General features: G+C 36.5%; 1 non-coding gene across 1 annotated transcript; it reads left to right on the top strand.

Annotated features, from left to right (window-relative positions):
• Positions 1 to 6,261: 6,261 nt before the first annotated feature.
• LOC115873412 lies at positions 6,262 to 6,392 on the top strand. The gene has a single exon (XR_004048409.1). It is a non-coding gene; the product is annotated as a small nucleolar RNA SNORA38 (small nucleolar RNA).
• The last annotated feature ends 223 nt before the right edge of the window (positions 6,393 to 6,615 follow it).

Raw genomic sequence — 6,615 nt, 5'->3', positions numbered from 1 at the left:
TTTTTAAGCATATTGCTACCTTCTTGCTGTTAGGATTCTCAATTCATTATTCACTCTATAAAACTTCCTTCAACATATATGCATTCATACCACTTACACCTAGTCATCTTGTGCAATAAAATATGTTTTTGCTAATGTATGTGCATATAGCAATAAATTCATTTAACTGTAACTGAAGACCATAAATGGGAAATGTAAAAATTTTACTATTAAAATTTGTATTAATAATTTAAAAAATTTAGAAGCAGCCAGACAATGTCAAGCATAACTACTTTCAATGGGCAAGTTACCACATTTGGCAGTTTCATAGAAAGACATATTCTTTTATTATTGTTATTTATATACTGAATAGTTTATTGGCATATACTTCACATCTCATACAATTTAATCATGCAATCATATGAAGAACAGTTGTACAATCATAACCACAATCAATTTCAGAACATTTTCTTCTTGTACTCATTATTGTTAACTCTCCTTTTGCCTCCCTTGCCATTACCCTAGGTAATTACTAGTTATTCTCTTTGTAGATACACATATCCTGGGTTTCTTATACAGAAAATCATATAAAACACAAACAGTAAGTCATCACCTTTGCCTCCCACCACCCCCCTAAAACATGCATAAACAATAACTAGCAAAACAGAGAAAAAGCTTAATTGAAAATAAAGCAGAAAATATTAAACTGTAACTTTAAAGTGGGTCAAACAGGAGATTGAATTATATTATTGGCCCTCACCCTAGAGCTTTTACACTGGAATTTGCACTTAACAAAACCCCAGGTGATACATAAACACTTTGAAGTTTTTAAAGCAATGGTTTAGAATTTGCAATTCACAAACCTGTCATTTGGATTAGCACTACCAATTGGCTTCCATGTGTATTCATATGTAGATGAATTTCATATACATTGTTATTATAATAAGTATCATTATGTTGTATTTGATGTACTTTTCTATAGTCAAATCAACAAAGAGAAAATAATACAACATTTTAACAAATGCTGCAACTTAGGCATTTACTCAAAATTCTCAACTTAAATTTTCTTCTTGTTTTTCCTATCCTTTGTAACACTTAACACTTTCATGCAGCATTAATTTCTCAGAGAACATATGACACGCAAAACTAACCTCTGAGACTCTCTTATCTCAGTTTAAAATCTGTCTGATAGTTATGTCTGTAGAGGAATAGCTGTGTTCTGGTAAGGCAGCCACTTGGTGGCCGTAGAGGTCTCCACATAGGTCTCACACTTAATATGCAACTAGAGTCTGATCCAAGTCATTGTAGAAAGTTCTATGATCTTCCCAGAAACATGGTGTAATATAGACATTCTTGGAATAGCTGATAGAGGCATGTTCCTATCTGTCTCTATGTCTTGTGGGAAACTATCTTGCAGAATATTGTTAGGAATTAGAAAATAATTGACTGTCTCAAAAAGGCATAACAGACACATAGTGATGTCTCCTTTAGCCTCTCCAGTTTGGTATCATCTGGTTTTGCTTACATTGTCTATAATGAACAATTGGTTCAGGTTGATTGCATTTTTACTGACCTAATATCAGGCAAAGTGTTTGAGTTAGTTAGTTTATTGTGCCAACCTGGCCGATAAACACATATGGGATTAATTGAAGGGCGGTGGGATAAATGGCTTGGTGGGCCTTGCTTTTCGAGTTCTCCGATCTCTTGCTTTGTGATGGTCGGATCAGGGTGCAGCTGCCTTAGCAGTTCCCAGCTTCTGCTTGCAAGGCTGACTTCCCAAGGTGAAGCCACATGGACCTACCCCAATGCAGTCCTGGGTGTTGGAGCAGCCGTGTGGAGACCCCTGCCAGCGCTGAGATGTTTACACATTCACTGACTTGGCTTTCCTCCTGCAGTCGGCATCATTGTGTCTGTTTTGTGAGATGGAGGAGGACTTTGTGGACTGGTGTTGGACATATGGATTAATGGGTGAATATTGGACTTGTGGGCTTGGGCAGCACTGGGTTGGGATATTTTCTTGATGCACAGTTAACCTTTATATAAAACTCTTTCTTTTACATGAGTTTCTGTGGATTTGTTTCTCTAAAGTACCAAGACTAATACAGTGGTAAGTACAATCTAAATGGTTGCTGTTGTTACAATTCTTTTCTTGTCAGTTCCATCAAACTTTAAATTTTACATATTTACAAATCAGCTGAACAAAATACCTCTAGAGTTTTTCATCGGGCACCAGTGAATTTTATGTAAAAATCATAAAATGTCTAAATATTTCCATATTGAAATTGACTTTCAACCTCAGACCAAACAAACTTTTGATGAAAACAATCTGAAATTTATCCTAAATAATTTTCACTTAGCTTATTTTTGTTTTATTTTTTATTTTTTCACCCTCAACCATTCATTGTAAACTAAGAATATCAAGTTAATATTAATACTTCCCTCATCATTTCCTTTTCCCTCCTTTTGTAGATCTGTTCCTTCTCCTTTCCATAAAAATCAGTTGTACATTATTATCACACACAAAACTAACCTATGTATCTTGGAAGAAATACAACTAGAATGTTCCTTGGAAGGAAGGATGACAAGACGTTACATTAGGCTTTTTATCAGGATAGATCAGTTCCTGCAAAAGGATGGACCTGGCAGAGTGTCAAGTAAATCCTGGAAGTCCTTCAATGAGATGAACGGACACAGTGGTTGCAGGAATGGGTTCAAACATAATAAAAATTGTGACAATGGCACCGGACCATGCCATCTTTTGTGCTGTTGTTCAGAGTCAGTCAGTTGGCACTGGCTTGATGGCACCAAACAAAAATAAGATAGTAGGGCAAATGGCATTGTCCAAAAATTGAAGACACATGGGCCCAGTGTAGTTCACAAAGACAGTCTTCTACTCCTATGGTGTTTGCTTCTGAGTTCTCAAAAGTTAGTTGGTCACCATCGACAATTCAACTATTGATCTCTCCCTATGCAGGGAAAAGAGTGAAGGAAATTAATCATTCATGGGATAGTTACTCCTTTGAGTTAATGGATCATGCAAACCATAGCCTATAAGAGACAAGAAAAACTAGATGGTTCACCAGTGACAGTATTCATGCTTGATCTGCGACCACTGATGATCCCTGTCAGAAAGAGAGAAAATTTTAGAATAAGATTACATTATAAAAGATCAGTTTGACTGGTGTGATAGAGGCTACTTAACCCCTAAGACTCTGTCCCTTTTATACACTTCAAGAGTGGAATTAGACACCCCCCCAAGGAACACTTCTCAAAAAAAAAAAAAAATGAATGCATGTTCTTGAAGAACAATCTCCTCAGAGGAATTAACCATGCAAGACTAAAAGGTCATCATTTTCCCAAAAATCTACCTGCAGGAGAGGGCACACCAAATGATAAAAAGATACCGAGAATTCAGGGAGGAAATGGGAAGACAGCTGCTCCACCCACAGTGAGGACTGCAAGTAATGATATGAAACAAAACCTGTTAAAGCCCTTGAATGGATAACTGATTTCCCTGCAAACTTGCAACCAAATCACCATGAAAAGAAAGAATATGTAAAATGCTTGGCATCAAGCAGTTGCTTTCTAAATGTTATTCCCTTTTCCCTGTCATTTAGAATGATTAATGGAATAACCCATTTTTGTTTCCTTATGGGAGGAAGAGGTTGAGAATTGGGGCAGTTGTTTTCTGAAAAACAATTGTCCTGTGCTTGAATGAGGTATATTTTGTCCTTTAAATGATGACTTGCTGCTTTCACATTTCTTTTGGGGAGAGGAGGTCTTACATCCTCTCAGCAGTTCAGATCAATCCCTGTGCCTAGGTGACAGAAGTTTGGGTACATAAATGCTCCAAAGTGGGTGTTGCTCTATTATTTACTTCTTCTACAGAGAAACATTGATCAAACCCAGCATATCCATACTGGTGATTTATTATTCTACTTTATCCTTATACAAGAGGATTAATGATTGAGGTGAAGTGTAGTTCAACTACTGGAAAAGTAAATGTTTATGCTACTTGGCTTTTTGATTACAACAAAATATCTTAAGCCTTTAATTTTACTTTGGGTTTAAGACACTTTGCAGCAGCTATTTCCAAATTATCCCAAGTGTTTTGACCAAGACTATTTTCTATTGATTATTTTATTTTCATAATTAAGGTATCATTATCTGAGTTCTAAATTCCCTGTCATGTTGTTCAAAGCTTATACATAATTAATACTGCTATAATGTATGGATATTAACCATACATACTCTTGACCTCTGATATTGAAAAAAGAAAAAACTCTTCTGAAAAGGAGATGGAAAGAAGATGGGAATCATCTCACTCCAGCATGTGCCTCAAGACCTTACTTTGGGGAAACCAAGGAAATGGTGGAAAGACCCATCCCTACCTTTAGGTTTTACCTTTTTCTCACAAGTTAGTGGGCCTATGGTTTGTCTTCTATTTTAGGCCTGGTCCCTAATGCAACTCCGAATGAAATACTAAATCCTTTCCAAAGCTCATTGTTACTCCTACATCTGTGCCTTGGTCTTTGAGTTGCTTAAGCGCTGCATTTCTTACCACATATATCAGTCACTTTCTAGATTCTCTTCCTTCTTTGTCGATTTTATGCTTAATGATTATTCTTTTGAAGTAATCTCCTACCAATATCTTAACACCCTCACCCTAACCTCATTTTCCTTGTGATCAAGTCAGAAAAATAGTGCTTAGATAAGTGCTGTAATCCTCGTTTTCTACCCTTGAACTTTTTTCATCTGCTGCTACAGATATATATTGTGTTAGTTAGGGTAGACTAGAGTAACAAACCTAGGGAGACTTGTGTGTATACAAAATAACTTTATATACAAGAGCAGTTGAATATTGAGAAAACATCCCAGCCCAGTTCAGATCAAGTTCATAAGTCTTATATTAGCTCATATGTCCAATACCAATCTATTAAGTCATCTTCAGACTCATGAAGCACATGCAATGATGCTGAATGCAGCAAGATCACATGCTGGTGGGTGAGAACTCTTGTGGATCCAGTTACATGGTAAGCATCTCAACACTGGCAGGTGTGTCTTTACCTGGCTTCTCCAATTCCAGAGGTCTGGGTGCCATCAGCCTGTCTCCATATATCTTCTCCATAGGGATGTCTCACAGGGAGTGAGCCAAGAGAGAGTGTCTCCCACCTCCAAAGAGGAAACACAGGGGTTCCCAGGATCCTTAGGAGAAGGCCATGCCCAAACAGACACCTCACTGGCTATATCCTGATTGATAGGCTAGACTCCACCCCTACACTCTTAATCTTCAAATTGACACCAGATTATGTAACTGCCACATATATTTTATGGAATATATATATCCCCAAATATATAAATCTAAACACATACATCCCATAAACACACACATAGAAATTGATATTTGGTGATACATATCCTTTAATTTTCTACATGTGGATTCTAAACATGATTTTCAAAGGGCCACTATCATTTATCACAGCTTTTCCTTTTTCTTCTCAAAATGATAGTAACTTTCATTACTCTGCTGAATTGTATTCTACCTGATAATCTTGCAACCAGATTGCCTAGAATATCTTAGAAATGCAACTAGTTTTAGCACACACAGCTAAAAGGATTTGCTCTATTGTTGAGGTACAACAAAATGAAGCTCCCATGGGTATTGTATAAGGAGTCCTGATGGTGCCGTAGCTAAGAACCTAGCTGCAACTGAAAAGTTGGCACTTCAAACTTAGGAGCCATTTCATAAGAGAAAGATGTGGAAGTCTGTGTGTAATGATTACAGCCTTGGAAACTCCATGGTGCCATTTTATTATTCTCTGTAGGGCCTTTCAGAATTAACTTGACTGTACTTGGTTGAGGTCATGTATATACACGTGTCATATACATGCATGTATATATGTATACACATATATGGCAACTTTTATAAAGAGGTACAGAGATAGGAAAAATAAATACACATTTAAAATATCTTCTGATGTGGTATTTCTCTACTTTTCCATATACTCCATTCCAGAAACACAACATTCCATTCTTACCACTTCCATTGGTTTTAGATGCTGTATTCTTGAGTAATTATATTCTTAAATCCAGTATCTCTTGGGACAAAAAAAAATATTTCATCTGTCTCATGTATCTTTCTTACCTAATCCCTCTTGACTCCTTCTTCTCTTGTCTATAAATAATATTTTACACTCTTCAAAATAGAAAACAAATACATCCATTTCAAATTACTTTATAATCATCATTTTCTTTGTACCATTCTTAAAAAAATGGCATTCGTCCTCCTACAAAGGCATGTCTGTGGTTGCCTGTTCTTGGACAAGTAAGAATTGGAGGCAAAGAAATGTGGATTTGGAGAAGTTTGGGGCCAGCTTGCTCCTTGCAGGCTCCAGCGCCCCCATCCCACACTGAAAAAAAAATGGCATTCATTTCTGTCCTTTTGTATGATCTCTCCACTGTGAATTGACTTTTTTTAATCACACCACTAAAACTAATTAAATCTGCCAAGTGTAATGAACAAATGACCATATTTGACCATCACATCTCAATCTTCCTGGTAATATTCATATTAATGATAACTAATATTTGCTGCCATTTTTTGATATGCCAAGATTATATGATCTCTTTGGCATA

The sequence above is a fragment of the Echinops telfairi genome, unplaced genomic scaffold (genome assembly GCF_000313985.2).
Source record: "Echinops telfairi isolate 266 unplaced genomic scaffold, ASM31398v2 ScPeMD7_7468;HRSCAF=8506_0, whole genome shotgun sequence".
NCBI classification, from domain to species: Eukaryota; Metazoa; Chordata; class Mammalia; order Afrosoricida; family Tenrecidae; genus Echinops; species Echinops telfairi.
This window is presented reverse-complemented; position numbering and strand designations above follow the sequence as displayed.